The sequence below is a fragment of the Balaenoptera physalus genome (assembly GCF_965194825.1).
Source record: "Balaenoptera physalus genome assembly, chromosome: 13".
Classification (NCBI taxonomy): domain Eukaryota; kingdom Metazoa; phylum Chordata; class Mammalia; order Artiodactyla; family Balaenopteridae; genus Balaenoptera; species Balaenoptera physalus.
This window is the reverse complement of record NC_138892.1, coordinates 106,643,028-106,661,778: the sequence shown is the minus strand read 5'-3', so window position 1 is coordinate 106,661,778 and position 18,751 is coordinate 106,643,028. Positions and strand designations below refer to the sequence as shown.

Below are 18,751 nucleotides of genomic sequence, written 5' to 3'. Positions count from 1 at the left end.
CAAACCACATATCTGACGAAAGACTACTATTCAGAATAAAGAACTCTCAAAACTCAACAGTAAAAAAAAAAAATCTCATTAGAAAATGGGAAGAAGGCTGAAAAGCATATAGAGGGCAAATAAGCACATGAAGAAGATATTCAACATCATTCTCCTTTAGGGAAATGCAAATTAAAACCACAGTGAGAGGGCTTCCCTGGTGGTGCAGTGGTTAAGAATCCGCCTGCCAGGGCAGGGCACACGGGTTCGAGCCCTGGTCCGGGAAGATACCACATGCCCCGGAGCAACTAAGCCCGGGAGCCGCAACTACTGAGCCTGCGCTCTAGAACCCGCCAGCCACAACTACTGAAGCCCGTGTGCCTAGAGCCCGTGCTCCGCAACAAGAGAAGCCGCGACAATGAGAAGCCCGCACACCACAACCAAGAGTAGCCCCCGCACGCCGCAACTAGAGACAGCCCGCGCACAGCTACAAAGACCCAACACAGCCAAATATAAAAACAAATAAATAAATTTATATATAAAAAAACAAAACACAATGAGATATCACTATACAACTATCAAACTTGCTAAAATAAGAATAGAGACAACGGCAAATGCTGGTGAAGATGGAGAAAAACAGGATCATTTGTACAGTGCTGCTGAGAACATAATATGGCACTGCCAGTCTGGAAAACTGTTTGGCAATTTCCTAAAATATTAAATGTGCAACTACCGTATGATCCAGCAACTGTATACCTGGGCATTTATTCCAGAAAAGTGAAAACTTGAGTTCACACAAAAATTTGTACACAAATGCTTATAGCAGGTTTATTCATGATGGCCAAAACTGGAAACAACCCAGGAAAGTTAAACAAACTGTATTACATCCACACTATGCAGTATCACTCGGTAATAAAAAGGAAGGAACTGCTGTAGACACAACAATCTCGATGAATCTCCAGGTAATTACGCAGAGTGAAAAAAAATCTGAGAAGATTACATACGGTATGGTTCCATTTAGATAACATTCTTGAAATGACAGAATTATGGAAATGGAAAACAGATCAGCGTCTGCCAAAAGATGAGGAGGGGGCGGGGATGAGAGGGAAGTAGGTGTGGTTATAAAAGGGAGTCTCCGTGGTGTATCTTGACGACATTAGCATCTGTGGTTGTGATACTGTGCACAAAATAACATCGCGGTTTTGCAAGACGTTACCATTGGGGAAACTGCCTTAAGAGTACAGGGGATCTCTCTGTATTATTTCTTACAAATACATGGGAATCTACAATAATCTCAAAATAAACAGTTTAACGAAAACAACAAGACTATTTCATTCAGGTTAAAATGAAAAAATATCATGCTGTCCGTATCTGGCTCAGTATTTGGCTACCCATATAAATCCTAAGTACAATTCTAACAGATTCTCTTTATTAGAGCTGGGGAATCAAATGAAGCTCAAAAAGCTAGGTAGAACTGTAAGCTTATGGCAACACTGGCAATCATAAATTTAGGTACAAAAGAGGATGACTGATTGTGGCTTAGTAGTCCAGTGAAGAATTTTCCAAACAAAAGTTTCTTGAAAAGCCTATGAGCGACAGTCTAAAATATTCAAGTCAGTTCTACTTTATAGAAGTAAATTCAAGAGAAAATATTAGTGACAACTACATTTCAGAGCTATTTTTTAGGTTTGTAAGCGACAAATAAAAGATTGGGTAGACTGAAACAGCACACAAAAAGCCTGAGGACACATTCCGAGAAGGATGCTGAACTTAACCAGTTCTGGACTGTACATCCCTATGAAACAGGAAGAGATCTCTTGGACATGACATGAGCTGCGGCTGGCTCTGCCCTATCTCACTTCATGGATTTATGGCACTTCCCCAGTCAAATACCCATCCCAGAAACCATGTGTGGCTTACACGACTGTCATTCCTACTATGGTATGGCAAAAATAAATCACGGGGTTGGGTCAGTACAGCCAGCCTGGAAAGTGACTCAAGGAGTCAGCAGTACCGTCCCTAGGGCTGTGTGCTTTATCACAGTAAACCTCGGAACAAGATACGACTTCCGGACTCAAGAAGCAGCCTTTAAATCAGGACACCTGGGCAGCCCTGGAATCACTTAAAAAATACAATAGGTCTCAGTCCACCGCAGTTCCTCGGTGCTGGCCTGCACTCGCCCCAGGCCAGTTGCTTTTAACACTATTCAAAATGAATCCTTTCTGAGTGAATTATTATGGTGACAGAATTATAGAACAAACCTAAATGCATCCCATCCTCTGATCTCCTTTCCTTTGCCCTCCGTTTTTCCCTGACTTTATTTACCCATTCAAGAAAATAATATTCCCCAAGTCAAATTTCCCTCTTGAGCCTTTTCCCAGACTTTAAAACTCATAAACCAAGAAGGCCACCTTTCGGTGCTTAAAATAAAAAAGCAAGGGACCGTGAGCTTGGTTTCCCCCTACATAAGGCAATAAGGAGCACGAGCTGGAGTAATGCTGGGGAGGGACCTGCCAGGGCGTCGCTGGGCTTGGAGACCTGCACTGCCATCAGCGCGACCTGTGTAGACAGTATAGATACTTCAAACCAGGACTGGCAATAGGGCCAACCTCTCGCCCAGGAGAACAGGAAATATAACCAGCTGTAAAGGTTATGTGTTGGTTGAAAAGGGCTTTTGACATTAAGCTCTAAGTATAATCACCAAGCTATCTTTTATGTTCTCAACTGTTTGAATAAAATGCTTAATGCCACTAAGACAAACGAAAACCACATTCCTAGTTATCAAAAAGAACTACTTTTGGGGCTTCCCTGGTGGCGCAGTGGTTGAGAATCTGCCTGCCAATGCAGGGGACACGGGTTCGAGCCCTGGTCTGGGAAGATCCCACATACCGCAGAGCAACTGGGCCCGTGAGCCACAATTGCTGAGCCTGCGCATCTGGAGCCTGTGCTCCGCAACAAGAGAGGCCGCGATAATGAGAGGCCCGCGCACCGCGATGAAGAGTGGTCCCCACTTGCCGCAACTAGAGAAAGCCCTCGCACAGAAACGAAGACCAACACAGACATAAATAAATAAATAATAAATAAATTAAAAAAAAAAAAAAAGAACTACTTTTAAGCCAAGATGCCAAACAGTTTTTAGCTAGACAAAAAAACTACTAATCCTAGATAGCTAGTGGGAAGCAACCGCATAGCACAGGGAGATCAGCTCTGTGCTTTGTGACCAGCTAGAGGGGTGCGATAGGGAGGGTGGGAGGGAGGGAGATGCAAGAGGGAAGAGATATGGGAACATATGCATATGTATGTTAAAACAACAACAACAAAAAAAACTAGTAATCCGAATCAATCTCACTTACAGATTTACTGAAGCCTCCAAGCCAAAGGCCAGTCACATACTAATATTAACTTATGCTTCCCCTTGTAGAAACCCTGTATCATGACCAGAGAGCTGACTCCAATGCCCTGATCCTTCGGGGGTACACTGAGACAAATTTACTTTAATTCAGTAAAGACCTACTTGATGGTATATATTTGGGAACGACAGGTACAGAACAGTGAGAGACAGGCCGAGTGAAAACATGGAGTCTGGCTCATGGGCCCCGCCACACCGTCCCCTGTCACGGAGATGACTGGACTGTACACGTGCCTCAGGTGTTCAAACCCTTAGCGTGAAACTGGAGGCCCAGGGGAACCACAACCATTAAATCGCAAACGTATCAAGGCTCAAGGCTTTCCAGTGAATCAAAAAGAGAGAGAAGAAATGACATTTTGATGGCAATGTGATTGTTCATATCTCAAGGGACAAGGTCTTCCTAAGTCCTGATAGGAAGTCTTGTCACATTATATTGTAAGATATTATACATTTTTTTCCCTTAAGCTGATTCTTCATCATTGACCACACAGTCCAACAAGTTTCCTAAAAAGAACTCAGTAATGGAAGTTCTTTAATTAATGAATACTAAAACTTCTGGAAGCAAGAGACACAGACGTTTCCTTCTTAATGACCTCTGGCTGTGTCCTGCTAAAGAAGACATCCAAACCTGGAAGAGGCAGTGGCAGGTCATCTGCCCTGGTCATGGAGTGTTCCTCACTAGGAAGGGCCACACGCCTTTGCAGCCCACCAGGCAGCGTAAAACACACTGCAAAATGAATCACACTCTAGAGAATCAACTAATTGGAGAGATACATGAGCAACTGGCATTTAAAAAAATAACATTCACTTCTAGATAAGCCTTGAATTCTTAACCTGGAAGCAAAAAGGATGATTTTTGTGGCATATGTGAAAATTGATACCAATCACAAAATTCATTTAGTAGTTTGCAGGAAATAATGTCTTAAGGACCATCAAAATGTCAGTAGATAGGTTTAAGTTGTATATAATTTCTCTACATAGCAATTACTACATTATCTCAACTTCCCTCTTCAAAGCAATTAATTTTTATTTGGGTGCATTTTAAACTGACTAGTAAGTTAAGCACACTTTGAAAAAGGAAAAAGTTCCTGGCATTAAAATGTATCTTAAAAAAAAATGTATCTTAGTATTTTGATGACATATTTCAAGAAGATACATTTGAAAACTGCAAACAGTAAGTCTTGACAAAGATGAATAACTGTTTGTCTCATTTCTATTACTATTTAAACACTGGGCTACAAAATACCATCGTCAATCGATCCTAGCCCCAAGTCTAACCACCCCCCAAAAACAAAAAAACCTCAAGATTAAATAAACACGTCACCACACAGTTTCCCGGACACTACAGTAACTAGGTATAGTACAGTTAACCAATCCAGGACCCATGTGGACACCAAACCCAGAGATGCTCAAGTCCCACACCTAAAATGGTGCACTGCAGTCGGCCCCCGTATCTCCCAGCTCCGCATCTCAGGATTCAACCAACAACACCTGAGCTGCTTCCACCCTCTGGCTACTGTGAACTGTGCTGCTGTGAACATATGTGTACAAGTATCTGTTTGAGTGTTTGTTTTCAATTCTTTGGGGCATATACCTAGGAGTGGAACTGCTGTGCCACTTGTATTTGTAAATACAGCTGTACTGAAGCACAGCTGCATTTATTTATTCACATGCTGGCCACGGTTGCTTTCACACCTCAATGGAGAGTGAGCAGTTGTGAAAGAGACCGTGTGTCCTACGAAGCCTAACACGTGTTCTATCTGGACCTTTACAGGAAAAAGTCTAATGGCTCTTGTTGCAGTGCATTAGAGTAAGATGCAGAAGGGGTGGAGAAGCAGCTGAGTTTGCCTTATAAAGTTAGGAGGCCTCTGTGTGTGTGTGTATTCTGAAGGGGGCAACGGGAAGGGGATCATTAGGTCCTAACAATACTACCTTGGAAAAAATCATTCATATTCTGTTTTGACTTTGAGGTGAGGGTCATCATGCTAACCCACTACATTAAAGCATTTGCTGTGTGCTTTTCAAAGGAGGCTTCAGAGCGAGACTGAGCTTTACATTTTATGACTACAGGTTAACTACAGTTCCTCATTTTCTCGACACTGTATTCTCCCTTGGCTATCTATCTATCTATCTATCTATTTATTTATTTATGGTTGTGTTGGGTCTTCGTTTCTGTGCGAGGGCTTTCTCTAGTTGCGGCAAGTGGGGGCCACTCTTCATCGCGGTGCACGGGCCTCTCATTATCACGGCCTCTCTTGTTGCGGAGCACAGGCTCCAGATGCACAGGCTCAGTAATTGTTGCTCACGGGCCTAGTTGCTCTGCGGCATGTGGGATCTTCCCAGACCAGGGCTCGAACCCGTGTCCCCTGCATTGGCAGGCAGATTCTCAACCACTGCGCCACCAGGGAAGCCCAAGAGACAAGTAATTTCTTGAATCTCATTTTCCTGTCCATAAAATGGTAATACAAATGCCTAAATTTCCCAGAGTAGCTGTTAAGATTTTGACAGTTTAAAATACGACACCTCTATTATAGCTGTGACTCTGGCACGAGGAAGGCACTTAACAAATTTTAGTTTTCCTAGAGAGCTCAGGTTGCGACAACAGAAGTAGAAAGAAGAAACCCACTTATACTCTTGGTCTTATATTTCTCTCCAATTATATCTTTTAACCTTTAGTCAACAGTCAAATGGATATGAGTTGGTTTTTTAAAAAAATTTATTTGTTATTTTTATTTATTTATTTTTGGCTGTGTTTGGTCTTCATTGCAGTGCGTGGGCGTCTCATTGCAGTGGCTTCTCTCGTTGTGGAGCACGGGCTGTAGGCGTGTGGGCTTCAGTAGTTGTGGCACGTGGGCTCAGTAGTTGTGGCTCACGGGCTCTAGAGCACAGGCTCAGTAGTTGTGGCACATGGGCTTAGTTGCTCCGTGGCATGTGGGATCTTCCCAGACCAAGGATTGAACCCGTGTCCCCTGCATTGGCAGGCGGATTCTCAACCACTGTGCCACCAGGGAAGCCCTGGATATGAGTTTTATATCCCAAGATTAGTGTGCCTAAGGGCTGTTAGTTTTGTTACAACATGATGATGAAAATGTACCAGAAGGAGTTTTCAATATAAACTTCCATGTGGTTCCCGAGTCTTTTCTTTCCTCCTCTTGAGAAATCAGTCTCTTCTGGACTCAATGCAAAGAGAATATCACATTTAAAGTGCATTAAAAATATCTTTTCCTCCACTGAGATTTTGACAGAATCTACTGAATTCCGAGAGCAAAGGTCATGATTAGCAAAGAAAAACAAGCACCACAAAACCGATCAAGTTATCTTAAAAAAAAAAAAAAAAGGCTCCTCCCCAAGAGGGGACAATCCCCCTCCTCTTCAGGCCCATAAAACGATTTTAACATAGTTAGATGTCTTATTTATAGATAAAGATGAAAATGTTTTAACACACGAAGTCCGTAATTTAAAAGAGAGACCTCTCACCGCAGCTCATTTCAGCACATCAGCACATAGCTCGGAAGCACTAGGACAGGGAGGCCCAGCACTAAACGGGAACCAGGGCCGTGCGGAAGGAAAGGAAAGCAGCTGAGACCCAAGACAGAAGGGAGAGAGCCAAGAAGATTCATGACACACATGGTCAGAGGGGTAGAAAGGGTAGTTAAGTGATTGAGGGATGAGTTAGTAACAGCTACATAACTTCCTTTAAAAATGGCTCCATATCAATACCAACATAACTAAACCCCAAAGTGACAACACACAGTCTTCTTCAAGGAAGAATAGACACATAGTTTTTATAGTAGATATAGTTTTCCTGATGTAGCTTACAGAAACCTTTTAAATTAAAAGTAGCATGGGGTCTTCCCTGGTGGCGCAGTGGTTAAGAATCTGCCTGCCAATGCAGGGGACACGGGTTTGAGCCCTGGTCTGGGAAGATCCCACGTGCAGTGGAGCAACTAAGCCCGTGTGCTACAACTACTGAGCCTGCGCACTAGAGCCCATGAGCCACAACTACTGAGCCCGCGCACCGAGAGCCCGTGCTCCACAACAAGAGAAGCCACTGCAATGAGAAGCCCGCGCACTGCAACGAAGAGTAGCGCCCGCTCGCTGCAACTAGAGAAAGCCTGCGTGCAGCAATGAAGACCCAACGCAGCCATAAATAAATAAGTTAGTAAGTAAGTAGGTAGGTAAATAATAAAAAAATAAAAGTAGCATGGTGACTGAATGGAATGTTTTCATGCCAAAATAATGAGAAGCAGAGTTCCCAAACTGTAAATTACAAAGATTAATACCAAAACTGCTGCCATTTGAATGTGCCATGAAATATTTTAAAATCAATGATGCAGGTTAACTAGTTGCAACAAATGGTACTCTCCTTGGTGTGATGGAGTCTATAACGGAAAAAACCAGTCCTTTGCTTCGGAAGCTTGTCTGCACAGGGCTCTGCTGGTCTCATGGTGCCGACACAAGAAATCCCAGAAGAGCTGCAACACCTGCTTTAAGCCCAGGAACTCCCACACCTGTCTGTACAAACAGGGACGTTTCTGTATAAACACTTCAAAGCTGCCGAGTGCCAGGACTGGTCAGTTCAGGGGCTGTCAGGAGTTGTGGACAGCATGAGTGACCGGCAAAAAGATCACCTAGGTATTTATCTCATTACTCTTCGAGTGTGCTTAATTCTTAAATTTAGAGAGTATTCCTGTCTGGACTCATCCAACGGATTCCTTACTGGCCTTCTGCTCTGGTCCCTCCCCTTTCCAATCCATCCTTAACAGAACCAGCACTATTTTCCTGAAATATGGATTGGATTGTGTCACTTCCCTGTTCCCTGTGTCTACAGAATAAACATTTAAATTAGTGGCACAGTATACAAGGCTCTTCCAGCATCTTCCTTCAGAATTTGCCTCAAATGTTCTTTGCTCCAGCAATACTAAATTTCTGATAGTTCCTCAAATACACCTTAGTATTTCATACCTCTATGACTTCATTTTCTACTTTATTTGGTCTATTAGTACTTTCAAAGCTCTCTTCTCTTATTCCTCCTAAGAGACAGCTAGGGGGTCTGTGACGCCTGCCTTAACCATCCCAGGTAGACTTGGTTCCCTCCCTTGCTTCAAGCTCCCACTGAACCCAGCTCATATGTCTTTTATATCTATCAACACAATATATTACGATTTCCTGCCTTCCATGCCTTTCATACATGAATTCCCAAGACAGACCAGTAACTGGCACAAACTGTTTATCTCTCTATGAAATACAAGAAGAAATTCTGATAAATACTTTTCCAAAGTTCAAACAAAGATTTGAATATCCACTTAGTGATTCAGAAAGAAACCTGTCCACAGAGTTACCTTAAGTATGCCAGGCTGATCTTGGAGCCTCAAATTAATCCTGACACACGCTACAACATGGATGAAACCTGAGTTCATCATGCTATGTGATAAAAGCCAGTCAAAAAAAGACACACTGTATGATTCCACTTAGAAGACTTATCTAAATTAGTCAAATTCAAAAAAAAGACACACTGTATGATTCCACTTAGAAGACTTATCTAAATTAGTCAAATTCATAGAAACAGAAAGTAGAATGGTGGTGACCAGGGGCTGGGGCAAGGGGGAAAGGACGAGCTCTTCAATGCAAGATGCAATGTTCCGGAGATTGGTTTTACAACAATGTGAATATACGTAACACTATGGAACTGCATTTAAAAATGATTAAGATGGTAAATTTTATGTTATGTGTTTTCTTTAACTGTATAAACTATTAACAGACAATGCCCACAAATTTATTTCTTCTTGGGCACACCTGCAGTACGGCCATGGTGGCCCGTGGTCTTGGTGTGCTGGCCTGGACACCAAGTCCCCAGAAGTGGCACAGCCTCTGTGGGTCCAAGTCTTCTCCGGTCGCTCCGGGTCTTCCCGGAGCTTGTTGTCCAGACCCTTGCCAGGACCTGGCTGTGTTTTCCATCCTCAGGTCCTCTGTCTGTCTAGAACCAGTCTGGGGTCCTGTACTGGTGTGGATTCTGCATGATGGTGACCACACGTTGCACCTCATCCTCAGTGGGCTGTCCTGGTCAGGTCCACGTCTGCTTTCCTCAACGCCACAAGGGGGGATCTTCGCCCCACACCCTTAATTGCAGCGATGGCAAAGGCAATCTTCCGTCGCCCACCGATGTGGGTGCTGAGTGCTCACGAATGTGGTGGACCTTCTCAGGGATCGCTAGGGAAATGGCGGCGGCCTCAGTGGTGGCGTGCAAGCCTCCAGTGAAAGAGCTATGTTTTTTTTATTTCAATAAAAAATTTGAATTAGGGATTACCCTGGTGGTCCAGTGGTTAAGAACCCACCTTCCAATGCAGGGGACGCGGCTTTGATCCCTGGTCGGGGAACTAAGATCCCCCGTGCTGTGGGGCAACTAAGCCTGCGTTCTGCAGCTACAGAGCTCACACGCTCTGGAGCCCATGTGCCACAACTACTGAGCCCACGCACTCTGGAGCCTGCACACCACAACTAGAGAAGCCCGCACACCACAACAAAAGATCCTGCATGCCGCAACAAAGATCCCGCGTGCCACAACTAAGACCCGACGCAGCCAAATAAATAATTAATTTTTAAAATTTGAATTAAAGAAAGGCAACTGCAAGTTAAAAAATATAACTACAATGCCTAGGAAAGCCTATTCTAGAGCAATGCCTAAACACATGGTAGACACACAACAGCTTTCATGACTGAATACGTTAAGTAACTGAATTTCTCTAGTAGATGATATGTATTTCTGGGATATAGTTTATATCTCTGGGAATCCTCATTTAATCCCCCAATTCTGTCATGTATTTCCTATAGTATAGAATGAATGGAATTTCATGGGAAAATAGAAATGTTAATATCCAATGTTTTAAATCAGTATTTATTTGTTTCTCTGGAAGAACAGTAAAACAGAGGTGGAATGAAGTGGCAATATACCGCTTAGAGTTAAAATAACAGGAACTGGAAAACACTTTATCTTTAACAAAAGGAGACCAGAAAAATAGCTTGTGGTGTATCATTCAGTGGAATATTATGATATTTAAAATAATGATATACATCATTAACTGATTTAGAAAGATTTTCATATTTATTGCTAGGTGGTAGAAATATATGGAGATACAAACAGAATGAAGAATAGTCATACAACAAATAATTAGTTAGCTCTAGGGTAGGATTACAAGTGATTTTAATTTCCCTCTCTAAATGTTTATGAAATATCTGGATTTAAACATATTAGCATGTACTCTTTTATAACAAGAAAAAAATAAAACCGTTCCACTCTGATTCAACTCCAGTGTTTCCTTGTTGATTTTCTGTCTAGAAGACTCATCCACTGTTTAAAGTGGGGTGCTGAAGTACCTGCTTTTACGCTGTATTCTCTACTGCTGCCTTCAGATCTGTTTGTATTTGCTTAACATTTTCAGGTGTTCCAATGTTGGGAACATATAAAATTACGACTATTCTGTCTTCTTGATGAACTGACCCCTTAATCATTACATAATGATCTTTTTGTCTCTAGTTACTGTTTTTGGCTTAAAGTCCATTTTGTCTAGCGTAACTACACCTGCTCTCGTTTTGTTTCTACTTTCAGGGAATATCTTTCTCCATTCTTTCACTTTGAGCCTATGCGTTTCTTTAAAGCCAAAGTGAGTCTCTCGTAGGCGGCATACGGTTATTTTATCCATACAGCTAATCTATGTGTTTTGATTAGAGAATTCAACCCGTTTACATTTAGAGCAATTATTGTAGGTAAGCACTTCCTAATATGCCATCTTATTCATAGTTTTCTGGCTGTTTTCTAGTTCCCTTGTTTCTTTCTTCCTCTCTTACTGCCTTCCTTTGTGAAATGGTGATTTTCCACAGTGCTATGCTTTGATTCCCTTCTCTTTATCTTCTGTGAATCTACTGTAGGTTTCTGCTTTGCCGTTACCATGAGGCTGAAATAAAACATTTTATAGCTCTAACAGTCTATTTGAAGGTAGTAACAACTTAGATCATACATAAACACTCTACCCCTTTACCCACTCCCTTTTATGGTTTTTGATGTCACATTTTATCTAATACTGTGTATTAATTAACAAATTACAGCAGTTACAGTTATTTTTAATACTCTTATCCTTTAACTCCAAAATTTTAAAACTCTTGTTTTATACCAGAGTTAAAACGCCACCATTTTACAGTATTAGAATATTCTGAATTTGATTATATACTTCCCTTTACCAGTGTGTTGTATATTTTCATGTCTTCAAGTCACTAATTAGTGACCTTTCACTTCAGCTTGAAAAACTCCTTTCAGCATTTCTGATAAGGCAGGTCCGGTGATGATGAGCTCCCTCAGCTTTTGTTTGTCTGGGAAACTCTTTGTCTCTCCTGCGTTTCTCAAGGACAGCTTTGCCAGGTAAAGTGTTCTTGGTTGGCAGTTTTTTTCTTTCAGCGGCTTGAATGTATCATCCCACTCTCCCCTGGGGGTAAGGTTTCTGCTGATAAAGCAACTGACAGCCTTATACGGATTCCCTTGTAAGTTATTTAAGCTTTTTTCCCGCCTGCTTTTAAGACGCTCTGCTTGTCTTTGGTTTTTGACAACTTTATTACAAAGTTTCTTGGAGAGATTTCTTGTTTCTTTATCAGTTTTATGGAAACAGAATCAACACAGAACACTGTATAAGTTTAAGGTACATGACATAATGACATATAGAGAAACGATTACCACAATAAGTCTAGTTAACATCCATCACCTCACATAGCACCAAACATTTTTTCCCCTCGTGATGAGAACTTTTAGGGTTTACTCTCTTAGCAGCTTTCAACTATACCACAGACCAGTGTTAACTGCAGACTCCATGTTGTACATTACACCCGTGGTGCTTATTAATCTTATAACAGGAAGTTTGTACATCTTGACCACTCTCACCCAATTCCCCCACTGCCCACCTCCAGTAACCACATATCTAACCTTTTTTTTTCTTTTTTTGCAGATTCCACATGTTAAGTAAGATCTTTCAATATTTGTCTTTCTTTGACTTACTTTACTTAGCATAATGTCCTCTAAGTCTATCCCATGTATTGCAAATGACAAGATTCCCTTCCTTTTTCATGGCTGAATAATATTCCTGTGTGAGACATTTTCTTTAACCATTCTTCTGTTGATGGACACTTAGGTTGTTTCCATGTCTTGGTTATTGTAAATAATGCCGCAATGAACATGGGGATGCAGCAGATATCTTTTCGAGATAGTGATTTTATTTTCTTACAATATATACCCAGAAGCAGGGTTGCTGGATCATATGATAGTTCTGTTTTTAATTTTTTGAGGAAACTCTGTCTTCCATGGTGGTTGTACCAATTTACATTCCCACCAACAGTACACAAGGGTTCCTTTTTCTCCACATCCTCACCAACACTTGTTATTCCTTTCTTTTTTTTTTTTTATGATAGTCATTCTAACAGGTGGGAGGTGATATCTCATTGTGGTTTTCATTTGCATTTCCCTGATGATTAGTCATGCTGAACACCTTCCCACATACCTGTTGGCCATGTGAGTATCTTCTTTGGAAAAATGACTATTCAGGTACTTTGTCCATTTTTAATTGGATTATTTAGGTTTTTTTGCTATTGAGTTGAGTTTGCTATGAGTTCATATATACTGGTATCAACCCCTTATCAGACATGACTTGCAAATATTTTCTCCCATTTGGTAGACTGCCTTTTCATTTTCTTGATGGTTACCTTTGCTGTGCAGAAGTTTTTCAGTTTGATGTAGCCCCACATGTTGGTTTTTGCTTTTGTGGCCTTTACTTTTGGTATCAAATCCAAAAAATCATTGCCAAGACCAATATCAAGAGCTTAACCCCTATGTTTTCTTCTAGGAGCTTTATGGTTTCAGGTTTTATGTTCAAATCTTTAATCTATTTTGAGTTGATTTTTGATTTTTTGTGTATGGTGTAAGACAGGGGTCCAGTTTCATTCTTGTGCATGTAGTGGTCCAGTTTTCCCAACATGATTTATTGAGAGACTTTCCTTTTCCCACTGAGTATTCTTGGCTCTTTCTTGTCATAAACTAATTGACCATAAACGTATGGGTTTCTTTCAGGGCTTTCAATTCTGTTCCATTGGTCTCTGTGTCTGTTTTTATGCCAACACCATAGTCTTTTGATCACTATAGCTTTATATATAGTTTGAAATCAGGAAGAGTGATGCCTCCAGCTTTGTTCTTCTTTCTCAGGATTGCTTTGGCTACTTGAGGTCTTCTGTGGTTCCATACAAATTTTACAATTGTTTTTTCTACTTCCGTAAGAAATGCCATTGGAATCTTAGGAGAGATAAGGTGTCTATAGATAGCTTTGGATAGTATAGACATTTAACATAATGTCCATATGTTAATTAATATTGAATATTAATTCTTCTAATCCATAAACACAGGATATCTTTCCATTTATTTGTGTCTTCTTCAATTTCTTTCACCAAAGTCTTAGAGTTTTCCATATACGGATCTTTTACCTCCTCGGTTAAATTCATTGTTAGTATTTTATTGTTTTGATATTATTATAAATAGGATCATTTTCTTTAACTCTTTTTCAGATAATTTGTTGTCAGTGTATAGAAATGCAACTGATTTTTGTATGTTGATTCTGTCCTGCAACTTCACTGACTTTGTAAATTAGATCTAAGTTTTTAGGACTTTCCATATATAAAATCATGTTATATACAAATAGAGACAACTTTACTTCTTCCTTTTCACCTCTGATGCCTTTTATTTCCATTCCTTGTTTAATTGTGCTGGCAAGGAATATCAGTACTATGCTGGATAGGAAGGAGAGGACTTCTTTAAGTTGTTTTGTTTGCTGACTTATGAGGTTCATGCACTTCAATACCCAAATCTCTCCCCAGGTCTGGCAAGTCCTCAGTTATTATCTCTTTAACTAAGCGCTCTGCCCCCTTCCCACTCGCCTCTCCTTTTGGACCCCCAATAATTCACAAGCTGGTCTCCTGATGGCACCACAGATCACGTAGGTGCTCCTCACTCTTGTGTTACTGTTGCTCTCCTCTGACTGGGTGATTTCAAGGTTCCTGTCTTCGTTCTCACTGATTCTTTACTCTGTCTGACCACGTCTGCTGTGGATGCAGCAGACTTTCCATTACACTCAATGAAATGAATGAAATTCACTGATCCTCAAATGGATCAACCTGGCCTCTCTTAGCCTGTCTAAGTCTGCATCTCAACCTTTCTCCCTTCATGATGCAAGAGACACAGTAACTTCCAGGAGGCCAAGAGCCCACACACAAGGAATCCTTCAGTTAGAGAAGGGGAAAGAGAGGAATTTCTGTTTGGTTCTTTTTCATGATTTCTTATCTCATTAAACTTCTCATTTTGTCCCTATATTATTTTCCTGATTTCACCAAACTGTCTTTCTGTTTTCTTGCGGTTCACTGAGTTTCCTTGAAACAGATATTTTGAATTCTTTACTGCGTAAATCATGGATCCCCACATCTTTAGGCTCAGTACGGAAGGTTACTGTGATCCTTCAGTGGTTTCATGCTTCCTTGATTTTCTAATTTTTATTTATTTATTTATGGCTGTGTTGGGTCTTTGTCTCTGTGTGAGGGCTTTCTCTAGCTGCGGCAAGTGGGGGCCACTCTTCATCGCGGTGCGCGGGCCTCTCATTATCGTGGCCTCTCTTGTTGCGGAGCACAAGCTCCAGACGCACAGGCTCAGTAATTGTGGCTCACGGGCCCAGCCGCTCCGCGGCATGTGGGATCTTCCCAGACCAGGGCTCGAACCCGTGTCCCCTGCATCGGCAGGCAGATTCTCAACCACTGCGCCACCAGGGAAGCCCGCTTCCTTGATTTTCGATGTTCCTTTGAGTTTTGATTGCTGCCTTCACTTTTGAAGGTGCAGCCACCACCAGGCTTTACTAACTGCTTGCTTCAGTGCATCCAAACTCACTTTTTTTTACTCCAATGGAGTGCTAGATCCTCTGTAAACCTGGACTTCCACAAAGGCTCTCTTCTCTGTGGGTGACTGTTTAAGTCAGTGTTCTCCAGGGGCTCCCAGACCTCGGTCAAGAGGACCAGGAGCTGGTTCACGAGTCACTTCAGGGTCTACAGCAGGGAATGAGGTCTGTCTGCCTATTACATACACAATGCATGGGTGGGCGATATTCCTTCCAGATCTCTTTGTGTATGATGACAGATCCTACAGCTCCCATAAAGACACTTTTATTCCTAGATGGATGCTGAATATTTGGGGGGGGGCTGTAGGTGGGACAAAAACAGGAAACGTCTTATGCCTCCACAATGCTGATGTCACTTGTCTTTCCACTTTGAAAAATAAAAATTTATTGCTCCCCCACAAAGAACTGTGGACAAGATTAGAGACATACCAGAAATTGCTTCCCGCAGTCTATGTATGGTTTACACAAGTGTTTCATCTGCATGGCATTTTGTTTTTAAGTGAACATGAATGCTTTGACACTGTCCCACTTTAATCATTTATATTATTTTCCATTCCAATAATTTACATTATCTGCTTAGCCTTTGAATACATCTGAATTTGCTACTACAGGCTTTTAAGATTGAAAAACTGGACCAAGCAACCGTGGCAGAATCTTCTCACTTATGTAAATTGAACAGTGCACTCCTCACATTCAGGTGGCTGCTTTAAAACTTAGAGTTATCTCAAATTCAAAAGCATGACAGTCTGGTGGGAGAGGACTACTTCCAGCACAGCATACTGCTAAGCCTGGAAGTCCCTCTGGTTCCATCCATCCTGGCTATGCTGAATAAATGTCTGAGCACTTGAGTGTAAACTAGAAATCTTGCAACCTAAGTAAGGGTCACCACTGTGGCCAGTGCTGAAATCTGGGCCACCCAGGGCACATCACCAGAGCAGAATAAAAATATCCATAGAACTATGCAGGATCAAGTATTCAAGCCAAAACGAAATGAGCAATCCTTGATTCCTCCATTTCCTTCATCCCCAATATCCAATCCATCAGAATGCCAAAGGCTCAGCTTACAAAATAGATTATAGATCTATAAACTTTAAAAACATAAATTACACCATGCCACCGCCCTGATCAAAATTCTCTGACGGTTTCCCACTCTATTTAGAATAAAATTCAAACTCCTTTAAGACCTTAAATGACCTGGGTCTTGCCTACATCTTTGGGCACATTTCCTATGAATCCCCTCATTTATTATACTCAATGGTTTTGTTTCTATTTTTCTAACAGACCAAGTTCAATCCTGCATCAGGGCCTCTGTATTTGTACCAATTTATGCCTGGAATGCTCTTACTCCAGACAGTCACATGGCTAACTTCTTTACAACATTACGGAGATAAAGTTCAAGGAAGACCTAAAAGAAGCATTCTTAAACCTCCTAATCTAGAATTTTCCCCAACCCCATCATACTATAAAATCCCTCCAGCAGTCAATTTCTATGAAAGATCTCTTATATTTTCTTCCCGTTACTTAATCCTTGTCTGAAACTATCTTATTTGTTTACTTATTCTATGTCTACAATACACTAAAATGTATCCTCCACCTCCATAAAGGCAGGGCTCTTATCTGTCTTGATCACTTGTGTATCTCTTGATATTAGAGTACTTTCTAGCACATAATGCTATTTAATCAATGTCTGGTGAATGAATGAATTAACTGATCTTCAATAACTGTATCATTTGTCAGTAGCAATATGAACTTCCCATTATCCCTTTCAGCTTGGTGTCTGAAAGCTCCTCCAATCCAATGGAGACTCCATTAAAATGATACTGAAGAAAGAGAAACAGGAAATAACTTCTGTTATGGGTTTATTTCCTATCTGTATTTCTTTAGTATCAATATCAGATGGGAGCATTCAAAGAATTTCTAAAAGAAATAAAAAGAAGCAAGTGCACTGCCAGATGAACAGGAGTGGAGGAGTATCCTGCAGCCCAGGGAAATGCAGTCGGAGGCTAAGGGTGAGAAGGGAGCAAGTCCTCCCTGAAAGTCTCCAGAGAAATTCAGGACTCAAACCAGCCTGTGGGTGGGACAGAAAGGAGGAGCCAAAAATAAGGGAATTCATTCAAACTCTAACTACTGAATCACTGCAACAGCTGCCCCTCCTCACCTTCCTATCTTCTTATACAGGACATGCGGCTTATTATTTTCCCCAGCTATAACAAGCAAGCAAGCAAGCAAAGAAATATGACTGGGTCCTCTATGATACTAAATAAACTACTTAGGGAGATGTAAAGCTCTCATGTCAGAATTGGTGCCCCCGAGTAAATTCTTCATTCTAGATTGGGGGGGACCCTCCAACCTGGATCTATGCCCATCCATCCTAACGAGATGTCGACAGTTAACAAGTTCTGTTCGTGTAAATAAAACTACTTGCCAGCTGCCTCATTCCGAGGAGAGGCCTAGCAGGAAAGTAAACCTATAAACACCACTAAAGGAATCTCAATCCAGCCACCTACTGCAATCAACTCAGTTCTTAAATATGAATGGACCATTAAGGATCATCAGACGTATGTGGAAAACCTCCAAAATGAAAGAGAAAATAAATAATAACTGAGGTAGAAGGAAATACAACTCAGGAAACAGACGCAAGTTCTTAAAAAGGTCTAATTACTATTCTCAGAGAAATTCAAGAAGATATTAAAGCTACAAAACAAAATCTAGGCGGTCATGAAAAAATAACATTCAGATTATAAGACAGTTAAAACACTCATTACCAAAATAAAAAAAAATTCAAAAGGACTGAGAGAAAGTCAAGAAAATACCCCCAAAACTGAAGAAATAAAACCCAAAGAATTAAAAATGTAAGAGAAATTGAGGATTAATCTAGGAAGGCCCCAAATCCAACTACTAGAGGTTTTAAAAGGTGAGACCAGTTAAAAATGAAGGAAAGGAAATGGCCAAAGAACTAATATAAGAACTTTTCTGAGCTTAAGCAAAGATATGGATATACCCCCAGGTGCAGGAGTCTTCAAAGACTTATGGTCAAAGTGTTTTAGTAAGTTCATACTTTGAGGCACAAAATACACAGCAATGGTAAATAAAATAAAGAGCAATCTAGAAAGCCATACCTGGGCTCAAAACAATTTAAACAAACGTGTGGACCAGAAACGGAGAAACACAAAGTGATATGCAGGGCTGAAACCACGCCTGCCAGGAATCTGGATTGGCAAGAAGGCAGAGGTGACGAGGAATCTGACTTCTACTGGATGTTGGGGACTAAAAGCACTTTATAGGACATACAGGCTCGTTACTTAAAACCAGGAGCCAAAATTCCCTATGTCTCACCCATCCCAATTGTCAAGTGCTCTCTAGAATGAGGACACAGAAAATCAAGAAGACAGCCTCA

The 18,751-nt window shown here is 41.1% G+C and overlaps 1 protein-coding gene and 1 pseudogene across 17 annotated transcripts in view; both read right to left on the bottom strand.

Annotated features, from left to right (window-relative positions):
- ERC1 (ELKS/RAB6-interacting/CAST family member 1) overlaps positions 1 to 18,751 on the bottom strand; it is a 415,918-nt gene that overhangs the window by 106,250 nt on the left and 290,917 nt on the right. The window lies entirely within an intron of this gene.
- LOC309641301 (small ribosomal subunit protein uS13 pseudogene) lies at positions 8,922 to 12,938 on the bottom strand (annotated as a pseudogene). Its single transcript has 2 exons — positions 12,928 to 12,938; positions 8,922 to 9,651 (listed from the first exon to the last, which is right to left on the bottom strand). The product of its transcript is annotated as a small ribosomal subunit protein uS13 pseudogene (transcript).